The following is a 17,958-nucleotide window of genomic DNA, read 5'->3' on the forward strand; positions in this document are numbered from 1 at the left end:
CAGAAGGCTATGCACTGGTTTATAATCCTCGAAATATATATTCATTCCTACTTCCTCCACTGTTACAAAACAGTGTTGCATTCTGTGTTTAAAAGAAAAACACCTATGTGTTCACCTACTCCTTTAAAAGTCATACACTTCCTTCAGTGCGAAGAGGGGAAATTTATTTATTCAGGCCTGGGCATTATATTCCCAGAGTTAAAAAAAAAAAAAAAGATTTTTGGAGCTCCTTGCACTGCAAAGGATGCTGACTGAAAGCATCTGATCCCCAATTAGATGATGCTGACAAAGTAGGAAAATGGAATAAATCCCTGAAAACAAGCAGTTGGCTGTAACTAATAACCTCAATCCACCAGAGCACTGTCAGAGTCACCCCTGGGTATCCCAGCAACCCCACCAGCCTGCTGCACAACAAGCCCAGGCCAGGCTGTGATCCAGGAAGGGATGCCTGCCCCAAGCAGGAGCATTCAAAATCCAGTGTCTGTCCCTGTTTGTCGGGGAAAAGGATCATGGGGAGGGACAATACATCAGAAACCTAACACTAAAGAGAGACTGACAAGTATTGGGCGGTGCTTCCTGATGTACTGAAACAAAAGGAAAATGGACATTCTAGAAAAATGAAACACCCTCCATTATATTTTCCACTATATAAAAACTTTCTAGAGTGAATAAATCCCTGATGGATTTGCAACACTAATATCTTCATCCAGTGGAGCAGTCCAATCCAACCTGTAGGATCCAGGCAGGAATCCTGGGCTTCACAGGCTGAGACAATTCTGCCACCACACATTCTCTCGTTGTCTTAGCTCTCCTTACTTGGGTCTGCTAAAAGCCTGGGTCTGCCATCCTTTCAGGATGCAAATATAAAATGTTCCCCTTCTATTTGGCAACCAACTTGCTGAGCTGTTGATTGTCAAGATCTGGGAAAAAGAATACACTGGCAGCCATGGCCTGGAGAGGACATAGAGAAAGAGCAGTGGCTTAGATGGGCATCGAGGGTTAACTGACATGAGGGGTAATTTGTCTCTGGAGGGAGTGATGAGGTCCCAGTTGCAGTCATATTAATGGATTGTTTGTAGCCTGGCTTTATTTTTTGAGCATGTGCACAAATATTACACAACTAAAACAACAAGTAAGTACGCATTACTAACACCACCTGTCAAAGATTTTTAAACCAGGTGGTTGCTGTATAGAGCTGAGTATTTTAACCCCTTAGGCATCTTCCAGCAAGCAGCAGAATGCCTTGTAATTATTACCTGTGTTTTTCCCAATTAGCAACCAACAGCATATTGTCATGGAGGCATTGTTGGGAGTTGTTTGCCTCTATGCAGATGCATTCTGATGCTTAAGTGTAGGTTTCCTGGCTTGATACATATTATTATAAAAATTACAGGGCTGAAAGAATGATTTCAGATGAACTTGTTTCAATCCATCTGATCTGAAGCAGCATCTGGGTCAGCCTCACAGTTGGAGGTTGCTGGGTAGAAGTTGCTGTTGCCCAGCCTACATCCTGTTAGCTATATATAAAAGTTAACCTGATTTGCCATCGTTAGCTCTACTCCTCTGAAATCCCGCCAAATCAGTCACTAATTCACTCTCAAGTACCATCCATCACCACTCAGATGAGCTTTGCTTCATCTTCATTGATTGAGTTTGATTGAGTGATTGATTGATTTCTTATTAGTCTGTCATCCAGAGAAAAAAATAATTTGGAACACTCATCTTCATATTGTATTCCAGGGGTCATTCAGCTCAATTTGGATTTCTGTGATTTATCTGTCTCCCTCCATTCCACTGACACTGCCTTTCCTCTATTATGCACTTCTGGTATAGGGAAAAGTTTCATAAGCAAGAATGAACAACAATCTATGAAAAGTAGAAAGTTGAAAAAGATTAGAATCTTAAAAAAACAGAAAAAAATTAAACTGAAGTTTGAATTTTAAGAAGATTGGTTTTTCAAGTTTTAGGTGGAATGTGTAAAAAATAAATGCATAAACACTCTTAGTTCTCTTATGTTATAGACTCTATTATATACTACAGGAAAAAATGTAAATGAAACCTCTGATGAAATAACCCAATGTATAAACTGAATCTATCAAAATGTTATGCTAGAGGATTTCTCCCCACCAACACTTACGGAATACTGTCTAATATCAGAGTTATATGAAAGCAAATCATGTAACTACTGAGCAAGTTGTTCTAAGTTCCTACATGTGGGAAATCTCTGGGTAACCTAGGATCTATCCCTGTCTACCAACAACTTTTAGAGTTGCTTCTTTTGTCTGCATGCCCTTTAAACTATATTTTGTTTCAGAGAGGTTTTAACCAAAACAGGTAGTAGGAATGTTTACTAAAATAAAAAGTAGACCTCAACCAAATATGCCTGCACTAATATCTCACAGATATATATTTCATTAATTTATTTTAAGTAGTAGTAACTTGATACTACTTGAAATAAATTGATAACTAATTTGAAGGCAGATTAGAAGGGTAGGGCTAACCATCTCATGTAGAAGTGATCTCAAAAGTCAACTAACTAATTCACTGGGGTTATCCCGGTATTTTACCCAGGTTTACACAGACAGATAGAAACAGAGCTGAGAAAAAGCTCAGGACATCTAACCCTCAGCCTCTCTGGACCAAAAGAATGGTGTCAAAGGAACCATTTTTAGGGCTTTGGACAGTTTTTATTAACTCAAACTTCATAATGCAATTATTTAAATAGATTTTTAGAGCTTTTAAAAATTCATTCATTTCCTCTTTGCTTTCCTACTTTGGTCTAAAAAGTGATCTGAGGTAGTTTAAAGAGATACATGCAATGCACCCTGGTAAAGATTTATACCAAGAGAAAAAATATTTCCCAACGCTTTAGAAATATCCATTTGCCACAGAAAAACATACTCTTATTATAAGAAATTCTGACGACGTTGTTACAAATTGAGAATAATCTGCTAATTGTTGAGGCTTCACCATCCTACTTTGTGATGAGCTACTTCTTATTCAAACTAATTTTGAGTTATTTATTAAAATGGGCCCTCCATTTGCAGGTTCTGATCCTGGGATTCATCCAACTACAGATCTAAAAGATTAAAAAATAAAATAAAAACCAACAATACAACCATTTTTAAAATGTAAGTTAAAAAACACAGTATGACAAATATAAATAGTATTTACATTGTATTAGATATTATAAGCAACCTAGAGATTATTTAAAATATACAGGAAAAATGTACATAGGTCATATATAAATACTATGCTGTTTTGTATTAGAGACTTGAGCATTCATGGATTTTGGAATCTTTCAGGGGAGGTCCTAGAAGCAATCCCTTGTGGATACAGAGGGATGATGATACCACTATATTCCTTACTCTCATTTTATGATTTCTAGAAAAGTTTGAAATCCAGAGACATTGCCAACACAAAGACATACTGTAAATGAGTTCTGGACAAGATATGGATGTTAATTATGTAAGTAGCCACTACACTAAAAAGTCGGTAGCTGATCCAAGACCCCTGCCCTATCCAGCAGCATCTCTGACCTTCAAGCTGCCCAAGCCCATGAGTGACAGCTGCTGATGGGCTTCAGAAGTCCTGGAGGGACCTAGCACATTTCGCATCTAGTTAAGCTCATGAAACGATGAGTATTGCAAACAGGGCATTGTTTAAAAATTGTTGTAATTTAGGAATGTGACAGTTTATTTGTTCCTCACTTTTTGACTTTCAAGGTATTATTTACAACCTCAGTTCTTAGCCCTCTAAGACTGAACAATATGTATGCTGCCAGTGGATGAAATCATTGCTGCTGACAGCAGTGCAAATAATGTTTATAATTTGGGGTCACAAATTTGCTTTTATAATAAATGTCTCAATTTAAAATTATAAGTGCTCATTTGTTTCTCAAGAACTAGTTCAAATACCACCTCCACTGAGTCCTCAGGCAGTTCGTTTTCATTCCTCTATTATAGTATTATTCACACTGTGTTGTAATCATGTAATTTATTTGCTTATGTGTCAGTCTTGCTTCCCTGGCTGGTAGAATTTCCGACAGGAAGAGAATAAGTTTTATTTTTTTTTAATTGATAGACAGTAGACATTCAATAAGTACCTAATGAAAGATAAATATCATTTTGATAAAAATCTATGGTGTTTTAAGTTGTTTTCTTTCAATCAGACTGTGTTAGAATTGGGAGATGACTTCATCAGAGCTGTGGGATTCTTCCTTGTTAAGTACAGGCTCAGGTGTCTAGCTTCAAGGTTAGAGAAGAAGATAGCTGGAATGGGGTAGAAAGATTAAAAGTCAAAGAATTCAGGGCCTTCCTATGGCTTTATACCTTTGTCTTCCTCACTGGTTGCTTGAAGCCATATACAGTAGTGAGCATGGACATTTGTTGTTTTTGTCCACTCTGCTTCCTTTCTTCCTTCTTCTGGGAATAGCACTCCGATTTTGCTTTGGAGGACCACCCACTTCAGGTACATTCAGGTTTACCCTGCCCTCCTCTAGCCAAGGGCTGGAGATCTGACCCAAGCTAGGTCATTCAGATTCCTGTCCCTGGAATATGAACACTGAGCAGAGGGACAGGGCTAACTGGCCCTGAAGTGACCATTCAGCAGTCCCTGCTTCCCAGCCTCCCAGTGGCCTTTACTTCCTAGTCTAAGTCTCTTTCCTTGCCTTTCTTTTGGTTAAGTTTCCCCACTTCCAGTAAATTATTTCTCGGATCCAATTAGCCAGAAGTGGATTCTGGTGCCTGCGACCAACAAATGGTAACTGATAGAATCAGTGAATTGAAGATTAAAATACGATCTGATTTATCCAAAAGCCTAACAAGAAGGAGTAACTCTGGATATCTCCAATCTATTCCCCAGGCTCCTTTTATCTCTACTAACCCACTCCACAATCTAGGTAAGCAATCTGAAGAATCCCAATCCCTCTTTGAATATTCTTCCTGTTCCTAAAATTACCCAGTTTACCACATTCATCCCTCTGGCCAGCCCCAACATACCTTGCCTACTAAAGCAACCCACAGGTTTCAAGATCCCTGCAGTGTTCAGCCCGAACCTTCCTTTTTCTCTTGCAACCACCCACCCACTCTGCCATAACAATATTGGAACTTTTTTATTATTATTATTATTATAAGATTTCCAAGTCAGTCATATGTCATTAGCCCACTCCTGGCCAGCTGTTTTACCTCTGGTTCATCAGCAATCATAGGAAGCCTAATTATAATGTTTTATTTAACACTAGTATAGTTCTTACTATGCACCAGGCATTGTTCTAAATGCTTTACACATTTTAACGCATTTAATCCTTATTTTAAAAAACCCCTGCAATAGAAACATAAGGCAACATCTTTAGTAGCTTGCCAAAAGTCTCGTTAACAGCAGAATCAGGATTCAAATGCAAGTAGTAATGCAAGTAGTCTGGCTCCAAGTCTGTGCCCCGAACCACCACACCATGGTTTTGAGATGATGGGTTTATTGCGTGGGCAATTAAAGGGAAGGGCTAATCGTATTTTCATCTGCAGCAGCTGACAGTGTACACTGACAGGGAAATGAGATTAGTCCCCATATGTCAAAAATCTAAAAACATCAAGTCAATTTATGGTGCCCTCCAGACCTCCTACTTTCTTAAACACCATGGAAACAAGCCAAAACAATTCTACAGTAGTTTCCATTCACATTGAGAAAATTCTAATGCCCTGGTGGTAGGTGCCTTTCTTCTTTAATTGGCCTAAAATAGACATGTTAATTTTCTAGAAAGCCTGAAATGTAAATCTAGCAGTAAACTTTTACTCCTTGTTTTAGCCCAGTGTGTCACCACTTCTGGGAAAGGGAGCGAGGATGTTGCTGCCTCATGGCTGACTTGCTAACTTCTCTCTCTTTGGTTCAAGACAACAGTTGAAGTGATAAAACCCTGACTATGGGTATGGATGATACACTGAGGCCAGGTGGTCAGATCCCTCCGGAACACAATGTCCCTCCTCTCTCTAGGATTGTTAAACCATCATAAACCCTGATTCAGAGTATTTTTATTCTCTTTTTGGTATTTCAAATGGCAACTAAAGTTTACTGTAGTCATAACAGTCTTGCTGCATTATATGAACATTTTTACTTCCCTTGAATCTTTACAAGTTTTCTGGAAGAGCATATAAAGCAATAATTTGCATATTGAGTATCTCAATTTACCTGTTTAGACCTAACTCCAAAAATTTCTTCTCCCACTAAGTGCTACAATCTAAACCGATGGCTCTTGGTTTCATGAAAGCCAAATACCCTATGCTATGGAGAACACGGAGTGAAATAATGGCACATAGACAAAGTATTGATACCAATTGTTTCTAAATATTTCCAACTTAATGTTTCTAAAATCAGGGTGAATTTTAGTGTTTCTAAAATTAGGGCAAATGATAACTGAAAGCTAATAGTGGGTATCTGTAGGGAGTGAAATTCTAATTTCTTTCTTGCCTTTTTCTGATTTTAATTTTTTTCTACAAAGAGCATATATTTCTTTTTAAAAAAGCTCTTCCTCCCTCCTATGGAGAATATATTTCTTTTATAAATAATCCAGGCAGCATTATAAAGAAGATTTGTCCATACCTTTATTATACTTGTGGGATCATGATCATACAGTACTAGGTACTTTAAAAAAAATGTATAACTAATAATAAAAGTAAAATGAGCAGAGAACACTCTGCTTTTCATTTTGGAAGCAGTAAAGCAAGATACACATATAAATTTACTAAAATAAGTAGAAATGAATTTTCCTTCTTATTCCATAGTTTAGACAGTAAGAGAAAAATCTTCATTTTCACCTGGCAAGGCGGTCTGGTGTCAGAGGACCTAGAGTGTGAATGAATGAGAGATCTGCCTTCTGCTGCTCATGAACGGGTTATGTGAATTCCTCGTGCCCTGCTTTTTCTCAGCTGCAAAATGGAGATAATTATGCCTAGTCCATAGGGCTGTGAAAGCACCAAGGATAGGTTGTGGCACACAATAGCCAACCAATAAATGTCCATTTACTCATTTAAAAAGCTTACTGTAGGCCTCCTCTGTGTCAGCACTTGCAAGGTAAAGGAACAAATAAAAAAGAAAATAAGAGCTGGGTGTGGTGGCTCACACCTGTAATCCCAGCACTTTGGAAGGCCAAGGCGGGCAGATCATGAGGTCAAGAGTTTGAGACCAGCCTAACCAACATGGTGAAACCCCGTCTCTACTAAAAATACAAAAATTAGCCAGGTGTGGTAGCGTGCGCCTGTAGTTCCAGCTACTTGGGAGGCTGAGGCAGGAGAATCGCCTGAACCCAGGAGGCAGAGGTTGCAGTGAGCCGAGATCACGCCGCTACACTCCAGCCTGGGCGACAGAGCGAGACTCTGCCTCAAAAATAAATAAATAAATAAATAAATAAAGACTTTGTGCCTTTCCTCAAAGAGCTTGCAATCCAGAGACTTAGACAAGAAATCATTTACAATGGAGAAGTTTTAGAAGGGCTAGACATCTTTACTTAAATTTTTAAGAATTCTAACAAAGTATCTTAACTTTAACAATGGAGGTCCATTTCTCCAGGCTGTAGCAAGAGTTCCATTTCTCCAGGCTGTAAAGAATTCATCTGCTGATCTGGGATCCCTCTATCTCTCTGAAGCAGGCTGGGAGTGGGTGAGCATCTGTTTATTTGCTGAGTTGTCCTCCATCTGGTCTTCAGTAGTCAGTCTACGCAAGTTACTGCTGATTCTGTTCATGTTCCCTGAACAGAATGGCCCAGCTCTCTATTAACAAACTCCCTTGCCCCTTTAAGGTACATGGGATCATTCTGTTCTCTCACACCACACTGGGCCTCAGGAAACTCAGCAAGATTATCCTCTTCCCTTTCCCACTTCCGTGCTCCTCCTGACCACAACAATATCGTTCTCTGATCCAATGCCATTCTGAGCTCTATGGGACTTCACAAGTTCCCTCAGGTCTCTCCACCTGGATGCCCTGTGCAGCCATTTCTACTCTGGGCTCTTACCTCCCTGGGCCCTACACAGGAAAGAAAACCTGGATTCCCTCTGTGTTCAGATTCCACATACCTCTTGGCAAACTCTGTCACTCTCCTTCTCCCTGTGCTGAGCTAGGGGAAAGGACAAGGCAGAGAGTCTCAGTCCTTTGTCAGGAATCCACAGTGTCAACTCAACCTTTGCTTACTTCTGTCTGAAGAACTTTCTGTCCTCTGGAGCATGGAAGCTTGGGGATGATTCATCCCAGTCATCATTTTATCTAGGCACATAGGCCTTTTGATTCCTTATAGGACCCAGACTTTTGAAACTTACAATCCAAGAAAAGAAAGTGCCATCTCTTCTTTGTGCATCGAAAATACAATACCAAAGCTGATAACATATAAAAGTTATCAGTTAAGGCTTCACACTCTTATCCTACCACATAACACAGGGGCTAAGAGAGCTCAAAGGGAAATTGTGCCTAGCTCAGCTGGGGCACTTGGGGAAGGCTTTAAAGAGAGGGCCCAGCCAGAGTTGAGTCTCCTAGGGTGAATCAGAGCTCAGCTCAACACTCAGACAAGGGGGAAGGTCATTCCACACACAGGGAACAACATGTGCAAAGTCACAGTTAGATGAGTCAGGATTTAAACTTATCTCCCATAATTGTCTAAGCCACATAAATCATGTCTCATTTTGAGAAGGGAATAAGCACAGACATAATTGTTGGAACTGGAAGATACTTTAGGGATCATCTAATCTAATCCCTGCATGTAACAGATAAGGACACTGAGGTCCAAAATGATGAACTTTAATCTAATGTTCAAAAACAAATTAAGACTAAATTCAGACTTTCACTTATACCTATGGTCAGGAACTTTACTCTCAATTTGCCCTGCCAAACTATCTCCTTCAAGCCAAAATGAGCATGAATTATATCAGTATTTGTAATAAGCTTAGTAGTGAGATTTTGTCAAGTTTCAAGAAGAAAAACAGTTATCATCCAATGATAGCATTAATATTTTTAAAAGAGAAAGTCCTGTTTTCCAGGAAAGTATCCTAGTAAGATAATTTATGTAGAATGTATTATATATGGATATCAGCATGATGTACTTCTGTTAGGTCCTTTAATGCCCATAACACCTCTTCAAGGTATATACTATTATTTATACCCATTTTGCAGATAAGAAAACTGAGGTACAGAAAGTTGAGTAACTTGTCCTACGTTATATGGCTAATAAGTCGTAGGCCGGTAGCAGGCAGTCAAACCCATAATAATCATGCTTTTAACCACTACAAGATCATATTTCTCTTCATGCTGTTATTCAACCTATAGATATACTACAAATATACTTACAAAACCACACAAATGCACGAATATGTATATATAAGGCTTTTCAGGCAGTGGGGTTTGCTTTTTAAAAGACTAGAAATAACCTAAATACCTATTATTAGAGGACTACTTTAATAAATTAAGGCATATCCTCATCATAGGGCCATTTAAAAGAATAGGATAAAGCTATTTGTGCTGATACAGAAAAATTTCTAAGAAACAAAACATGGTTAAGTTAAAAATAATAATAACCAAGATGTATATAGTATGTTCCTAATTGATTCTTAAAGGTTGCTATATAAACAATATTGAAGTTTGATTACGTAGAGAATGTTTGTGGAAGGGTGCTAGCAAGTAATTAGTAGTGGTTGCCTCTGAAGGGGAGACAGAGAGAACTAGGGATGTGAAATGAGAAGGAAATTCATTTTTCATTGTATATCTTTTTTGTAATTTACACTTTTTACCATATACAAATAAGAGTTATTCAGACTTTACAAACTACATTTTTAAAATTGTCAACTAATGCAATTTTTTATCCCAAGATATCTCTTCAACCTTAAGAATTAGTAAAAAACATACTTAAAAGTGTTTTCAAACACCCAAGTTATCATGTTTGTATTTACCTATAAGATAGCTCTTTAAAAAGACTAGCCTTCCTAACCCTTGCCAGGATATTGAATCATTTCTGACTCACAAGAGAAAATAGCCAAATGAGTAACAAGCCTGATGCCATTTGATAAGTGGGAGCTCAGGACAAAGAGTGTGGGTAGGGAGTGAAATGAAGGGGGCCCAGGGGAAAGTACCAAAGAGGTAGGTCCCAGTACTGCTAAGATCCCTGCAGTAATGGGACCTTCCTCTTTGGTTAATGTGTGAGTTGTAAGATGTAAAGAACAGCCTTCCTATCATTTAAATAGGTTTTTTTTTTTTTAACTTTATTTTAAGTGCACGGGTACATATACAGGTTTGTTACATAGGTAAACTTGTATCATGGGGTTTTGTTGTACAGATTATTTCATCTCCCAGGTATTAAGTCTAGAACCCATTAATTATACTTCCTGATCCTCTCCTGCCTCCCACCCAGCACCCTCCAAAAGGCCCCAGTATGTGTTGTTTCCCTCTATGTGTCCATATGTTCTCAACATTCAGCTCCCACTTATAAGTGAGAACATGCGATACTTGGTTTTCTGTTCCTGTGTTAGTTTGTTAAGGATAATGGTTTCCAGCTCCATCCATGTCACTGTGAAATACATTCTTAAATCTCAACACATACCACATGCCATCATCAATACCCACAAGACAAATTATGCTTAGTGATTGATTTAACTTGACATTAAGTGCTCTAACTACTTTCTTTCCACTTGTTCTTTCTTGGTTTGTTTCATTGTGTTCTATACCTATTAATTCAATTTTTAAAAGCTTGATCAAGATGGTGAAACCCCATCTCTACTAAAATATGAAAAAATTAGCCGGGCGTGGTGGCACATTCCTGTAATCCCAGCTACTTGGGAGGCTGAGTCAGGAGAATTGCTTGAACCTGGGAGGCGGAGGTTGCAGTGAGCTGAGATTGCACCATTGCACTCCAGGCTGGGCAACAAAAGCAAAACTCCGTCTAAAAAAAAAAAAAAAAAGCTTGATCAGATGTTCATGAAAATTTACCCCTCTCTCTAAGAATCACCAAGTACCCCTTAATTAGGAGGCTGTGTACTTGGGTAGACTGAAGTGGCCTGAGGGAGAAGGGGAGTGTTAAGAACTAAGTGTTTGTGTCTCTCCCAAAATTCATATGTTGAAACCCCAGTGTCATGGTGTCTAGAGATGAGGCCTCTGGAAGGTAATTAGGTTTAGATAAGGACATGAGGGTTGGGCTGTCACGATGGAATTAGTACCTTTATAATAAGAGACAAGAGAGCATGTGCTCTCTCTCCCTCTGCCATGTGAGGGCACAGCAAGAAGTAGGATAATTTCTTTATTATACCAATTTAATAGTTACATCGGCTAAATGTAATATGTAGTGAGATGGTTTCAGATAAATCTCACCTAAGAAAAAAATGTTCTAATGTTCCTGGTCTGAAGATTACTATAGCATAGGTAATCCAGCTATCCAGTAGTCAAAGTGTACTGTTCCTTACAGAAATAGTAAAACAGATTAAACAAGTTAGTTCATCTTATGTTGAGGCTGGATAATTTATAAAGAAAAGGGGTTTATTTGGCTTATGGTTCTGCAGGCTGTACAGGAAGCATGGCACCAGCATCTGCTTGTGGTGAGGGCATCAACTTGCTTCCACTCATGGTGGAAGGAGAAGGGGAGCCAGTGTGGGCAGTATCACATGGCAAGACAGGAAGCATGAAAGGGAGAAGGAAGGTGTCAGACCCTTTAACAACCAGTTATTTCAGGAACTAATAGAGGCAGAACTTACAAACTCCCTCCCCTCATCAGGAAGGGCATTAATCTATCCATGAGGGATCTGGCCCCAAGACCTAAGCAGCCCCACAATTTCAACATGAAGTTTGGGTGGATCAAATATCCAGACGATACCACAGAATTCACATGCAAATAAATACAACTAGCAAAAACAATAAAATCCACAAAGAAAAATGTATATCTGCCTAATAATCAAAGAAATGCAAATTAAAGCAAATAAATGATAATACCAAATATACATAAAATTGCAGAGAAAGTTATACAGTCATGCTATATACACTTTAAAAAGTATTTGTCAATAAATAGCAAGAACCCTAAAGATGTTCGTAACCTTAACCATTATAACATTTCTGAGAATTTATTCATGAAAAAGTAATTCAACTGAATAATAAAATAAAAAGGTATATATGTTAAGATGTCAATATAATGTTATTTATGATATACATTTACATTTCTATAATATACTTTAATAAAGTTGAAGGCTAAGTTGCCAGTAGCAGTCAGCAAATTAGGATAGATACTATGAAATATTAATCAGTCATTTAAAGAAGCAATTGTTAATAAGACTAAAAACATGGATAATTTTAATGTCAAGACAGAATGTTACATAAAAAAGCATAATATAAAATTTTTTAATAAATATTATAAAATCTATATGCATGAAAAGAATTAGAAACTATTATGCAAAAATATATATCATATTGGGAAGATACAATTACTAATTAACTTTTAAATGTTTGCTTATATTATTGTTGATATTTATTAAAAATAATGGGAATTTAGGACTCAAAGCTTTGTAAATATAAATACAAGGAGAAAAAAATGAACAACTTCACAAAATACAACCAATTTCAGTCATTGAGCTTGATGGTTATTACTTTCCTTTTGTTTGTTTCCAAAAATTCACTGAATATTCTTATGACACAAATTCTTATGACGTGGCAAATGCTTTCAACTACAGAGACTGACTTCCTAAAACCCTGCCCTAAATGCTATAGCTACTAATTACTCAACTCCAGCAGCCCATTATGGTAAGGATGGCTCCAAAGTTGTTTTCCTCACTAAAATATTTGCTTTAAGCATTGTTTTTTATTTACACGCAGAAGGATTTGGGAGTCCAGGCCCAGAACCCGAGCCCCTTAGGGTTATGAAGAAGTACCTGTTAGTTCAGAAGGAAGATTATAAATTCCAACTGTTCTACTCCTTTTCGATATTTGCTTTTGTTGCCCAGAGGAAAGAAGAGGAATGTGTGTTTTTACTAAATATTTATGACTTTTCATCATATGTTGTTTAGAGCAATATGTTTAGAGTAGGGGTACTAAAAAACACTGAAGATAGACTTCCTTGGTTTTCAAATAGAATGCAGATAATCCCACAAAATGTTATTTGACCTTTTCCTTTACACTTTTATTCTCAGGCTCAGAGTCCAAAATTGTGGTTTCCAACCCTGAAAAAATAATCCTGGAACAGCTGGCCCATAGTGAAAACAGACCATCCTGACCTAGGGCGTGGTTGTCCAGGAAGAAAAAGAGTTATCAAGCAGACCCTGGACATTCACTCTAGAGCTGAAACATGAGTAGGATGCCCAGACAATGTTCACTTCTCCAAAGGCAAGAAGGCACAGACACCAATTAGAGAAATAAGATGAAGTTCCAGTTCCCCTTAGCCTGTTTTCAACACAGATGCTTAAACCTAGTGGATTTAATGTGACAAACTCCCAAGGGAAAAAATTATTTTATTTAAATTTTGGTTTGCAAGGAAATGAGACAGTGTTTCATTCACCTTAAAGGGATCATTTAACCCATGAAATAAACATGCAGGCACATGCCCAGGGAATAAAGCAATCTGGCAGTAAGCTTAAAAATGATCCTTCCAGAAAGCTTTACCTCTCTGCCTCTTTCCTCAACATGGCTCCAAATCTTCCCCTTTTGCTCAATGAAACTCAATACTTTGAAAACTCTATTTCTTCTTTTCCATATTTTTCTTTAGTTTGGGATGAATGAGAATTGCTTTTATTCTCTTGGCTTGGTCAATTAATTGGCAGTTTGTGGAAGTAGAACGAAAGCTGAACTGGAAATCTGAAAAATTGGTTTCGAGTCCCTACTTAGTCACAAATTAATTACATAATTATTGATAAGCCAGTTACCACTCTAGACATCTATTTCCTCATCTGTAAGACAAGAGGGGTGATAACTAGGATACCATGAAAGCTCAAAATGTCTGTAACTAATAGGAAAACATGTAGATGATGCCAAGAAATCCTAGTGGGAAGGTGTATATCTTTAAAAGCAGATGAAAAGTATTATAGAGTTGGTAAAGTCTTACATTTCATCTTTACCTGGCTTGATTTCTCAGAACTGAATCATTTCATGGGATGCATTTCTCTGAGAACTAAGAGACATATAGATCAAAACAAAGCTCTAAAAATAAAAGACGAACCTATATTAGAAGAGGTGACTGTGCGCCAATGAACAAATTCCGGCAGTAGGAATTTCAAACATTCTTTAAGACCAAAGCAAACAAGTAGGAGGGAAAAATTTAGATGCCCATTTCAGTGCAGCTTTTCTTCCTGGCAGACCACTTCCTGGGGATATGCTTTCATTTTGCCAGCTCTGCAGCCTAAAGAAAAAGGTATCCTGGGCCAATTAATTTTCTAAGTTTCCACTGGTTTATTCACCATGTAAGAGCTAAATCATGATTAAGTTAGGAATGAGGAATATGCAAACAAGATACAGAAGAGTAAGAATAAGTATAACCCATAAATAATTCCAAAATCACACACTATGAAATAGTTTCAACCTCTTCCTTATTCACCAAACTTTTCCTATCTAGAGATGATAGCAAGTCACTGAATTTGCTGGTTTAACCTTTGTCCTTCTTTCTTCCCCATCTCAGAGCCAAGGTACTACAAGGTAAAATATGCCTTCTCATTCGTCATTTTGCATAGTCAGATTCTTTTGTGGGAAGCAATGGAAACTTCCCACCTGTACTAGTCAGCCCAGGCTGCCATCACAAAATACCAAAGACTGTGGTGCCTTAAACAACAGCAATTTATTTTCTCATCAGCTGGAAGTCTGAGATAAGGGTACAAGCATAATTGGTTTCTGGTGAGGGCTCTCTTCAGCTTGTAGTGGCCACCTTCTCACTGTGTCTTTACATGGCAAAGAGATAGCAACAAGTTCTCAGGTGTCTCTTCTTGTAAGGGCACTAATTCCATTATGAAGGTCCACCCCTCGTGACCTCATCTAAACCTAATTACCTCCCAAGGTCCCTAACTCCAAATACCACCACACTGGGGGGCTTAGAGCTTCAACATACGTATTTTGAAGGAACATTATCCAGGCCAAAACATCAGTTAACCTACAAAAGAAATGGGCTTGTTAAAGGATATTGAATCACTTACAGAAACAAAGAGAAGTCTAGAGAAGCAATAGGGTAGTTCAGGGAAGCGAGGTAGCAGGTGCCAACAGTTAGCTCTTCCATGGTGTTCACTAGAAAGAATTAGTTCCAGCAAATTTTTCAATCTGTGAGTCTCTCGATATAAAATTCAAACAACTTACAGAGAATGTGATTAGCCTAGCTTGGGTCATGCAGCCGGGAACCTTGATGAATAGTTTCACAGCACACCATAGAATGGGGGCAGGGGTGGGAGGATGATGGGAGAATCATTCTCTAAAGAAGAGAGATATGAATACAAGGTGGCTAAAAATCAATAAATACCCAGCGTTCTCTATCAAGAAAGAACTTTAGAACAGGGGTCCTCAACCCCTAGGCAAAGAACCGGTAGTGGTCCATGGCCTGTTAGGAACAGGGTCTCACAGCAGAAGGTGGGCAGCAGGCGAATGAGCATTACCGCCTGAGCTCCACCTTCTGTCAGATCAGTGGCAGCATTAGATTCTCACAGGAGGAGAAACCCTATTGTGAACTGTGCATGCAAGGGATCCAGGTTGTGGGCTCCTTATGAGAATCTAACTAATGTCTGATGACCTGAGATGGAAGTTTCATCCCAAAGCCATCCCCACCCCACTGCCATCCATCCGTGGAAAAATTGTCTTCAAGGAAACTGGTCCTTGGTGCCAAAAAGGTGGGGGACTGCTGCTTTAGAGGACAGATGTACCTGGGTTTCAATGCCAACTCAGCCACTCATTAGCTGGTCTTCTGGGCAAATGTATTAGACTTTCTGATTATTTTCTATTTGCGAATGTTATTGCATTTTCAAATAGAAAAAGTGATATCAGCCTAATGACAATCCTATGTGGACTAAATAAGTTACAGAGCACCTACTGTATCCTAAGTGCTCAATACATGTCAGTCACCTCTCTTCTCCCTCTTAAACATGCCACCACGGCTACTGATTCACCACATAAGTCTGTACACACAGAATTTTCTTTAAAAATATAAAATAAAACACAACTTGTATTATGTGGACATGTCATACTGTTACCAGTGTTGTGTATGTAAAGCAATTATCTGGCATCAAAGGGATAACAGACTTTGAGTCAGACTTAAATGAAAAACTTTTGGTAAGTGCTCCTGGACTAAGATAGGAAAGTCAAATTTTAACATTAGAGGCCTGTGGAATAAACAATCTCGAATAAACAATCTCAATGACAACACTGCTCATCATTTCTGAAAGCCACAAATAAGCCCTCTGTTTGCTAAACACAAGTGGTCATGTTCCCATGAAGCATTCTTTCCACAGGGCTTGGATTTGGGATTTTGACTAGAATCTCTTGTCTTTGAACCTCTTGAAATTATATGTGTGCACACGCACAGGTTGAAAACCACTGCCTTAACCAAAGAGAGAGATAAAGCCCTATAAACCACTCCAAAGAGCAAAAGCCACTCTCAACATTCTCTTTCCTTTGAGATTGACTCAATATCCCTCATGCTACAGTGTGTCCTACTTAACACCCACAACAAAAGTAGCAGCAAATGCATAACACACCAGAAAGTACACAGCTATGCCAGGGATATTGCTGATCTCGTCAAATTATTTTAACAGTGGATTTTTTTTCTATGAAAATCCTCCCTGAAACTCAATATGTAAAACAGATTTTAAAGAGACAAATGGGTTTCATGGGCAGTTTACATCTTAGTTGATTTAAGGAAAATGCTTCTCATTTTTTGCAGAAAGGCTGAAGCACCTGTAAAAGCTCCTAGAGTCACTTAGAAGACATTTAAGTCATGAAGACACTGGTGAGTAGCTCTCCTGCAAATTCATGTTCTCCAGCCATAGCTGCTGCTAACCTTTGGCTGGCTTCCTTCCTCCTCCCCACAGTGGCTGTTTCAAAATTGTTCTTTCAAGTCCTACCTGTTCTTCAACCCCTTACTCCCTGAAGAGTATAAGGACTCCACAACCACGAGGGTCAGGCCTTAACAATATAACTACCAAGGCTTCTTTCCTCCCTCCTCAAGGTATAATGCTCCATACCCCACCCATTCTGAGCTCCTTTTCTATTGTTTTAGTATTTTCCCAACACCAGGCATTCAAATATTACCTCCATGACTTTTGCCACATCTGTATTATTATATTTTTTATCAATTTAAGTTTTCTTTTCTAATCAATATTAGTTTTCTTTGTATCAATTTAATTTGCATTAAAACCTTTCATTGGAAAATTTTAAACATATATAAAAGTAGAGAGAGTAATATAAATTATGTACCCATGTACCAGTCAGCTTCAACAATGACCCATGACCAGCTTCAACTTATGACCAATCGTTTCTTCATTTATACCAACTCACTTGCCCCCACTTCCAAATATTTTGAATTAAGTCCCAGTCATAGCATTGCATCAATAAATATTTCATTATGTATCTCTGAAAGATAATGGCTTTTTAAAACTTTTTTTTAAAAAACTAGCAGATAAGGAAAAAGGATAGATACAAAAGTAAGGAAGGACCATAATCCGGGGAGTAAAACAGCATCCAAAGTGAGAGGAAAAACCAGAAAGGTGAGAGACAAGCAAAGAAAAGTAGGTCTAGGCTGGCCAGAAAAGTCTCCAAAGATTAAGAACAATAGGCCTGGTGCCAGGAAAACTTTGGGTACAGGTGAGGGCTGGTCCATGAAGTATTGGTAGGACTTTGGGGAAAATGACAGTGCCATTGGTGGGTAGGAAGGATGCCTAGGAATAGGGATGGAAAAAAGGGAAGCAGAGAAAATGGTTCATGCCTGGGGACTCATATAGGAGTGCTAGACAAGTGATTCTACAATCAGAAAAATACCAAAGAGAACTG

At 38.4% G+C, this 17,958-nt stretch overlaps 1 long non-coding RNA gene and 1 other non-coding gene across 3 annotated transcripts in view; both read right to left on the reverse strand.

Moving 5' to 3' along the window:
* Positions 1–17,958, reverse strand: part of LOC129143936 (uncharacterized) — an 812,938-nt gene that overhangs the window by 685,632 nt on the left and 109,348 nt on the right. The window lies entirely within an intron of this gene.
* MIR583 (microRNA mir-583) lies at positions 10,103–10,176 on the reverse strand. The gene has a single exon (NR_035923.1). It is a non-coding gene; the product is annotated as a microRNA mir-583 (primary transcript).

This window comes from Pan troglodytes, chromosome 4, assembly GCF_028858775.2.
Source record: "Pan troglodytes isolate AG18354 chromosome 4, NHGRI_mPanTro3-v2.0_pri, whole genome shotgun sequence".
Classification (NCBI taxonomy): Eukaryota; Metazoa; Chordata; class Mammalia; order Primates; family Hominidae; genus Pan; species Pan troglodytes.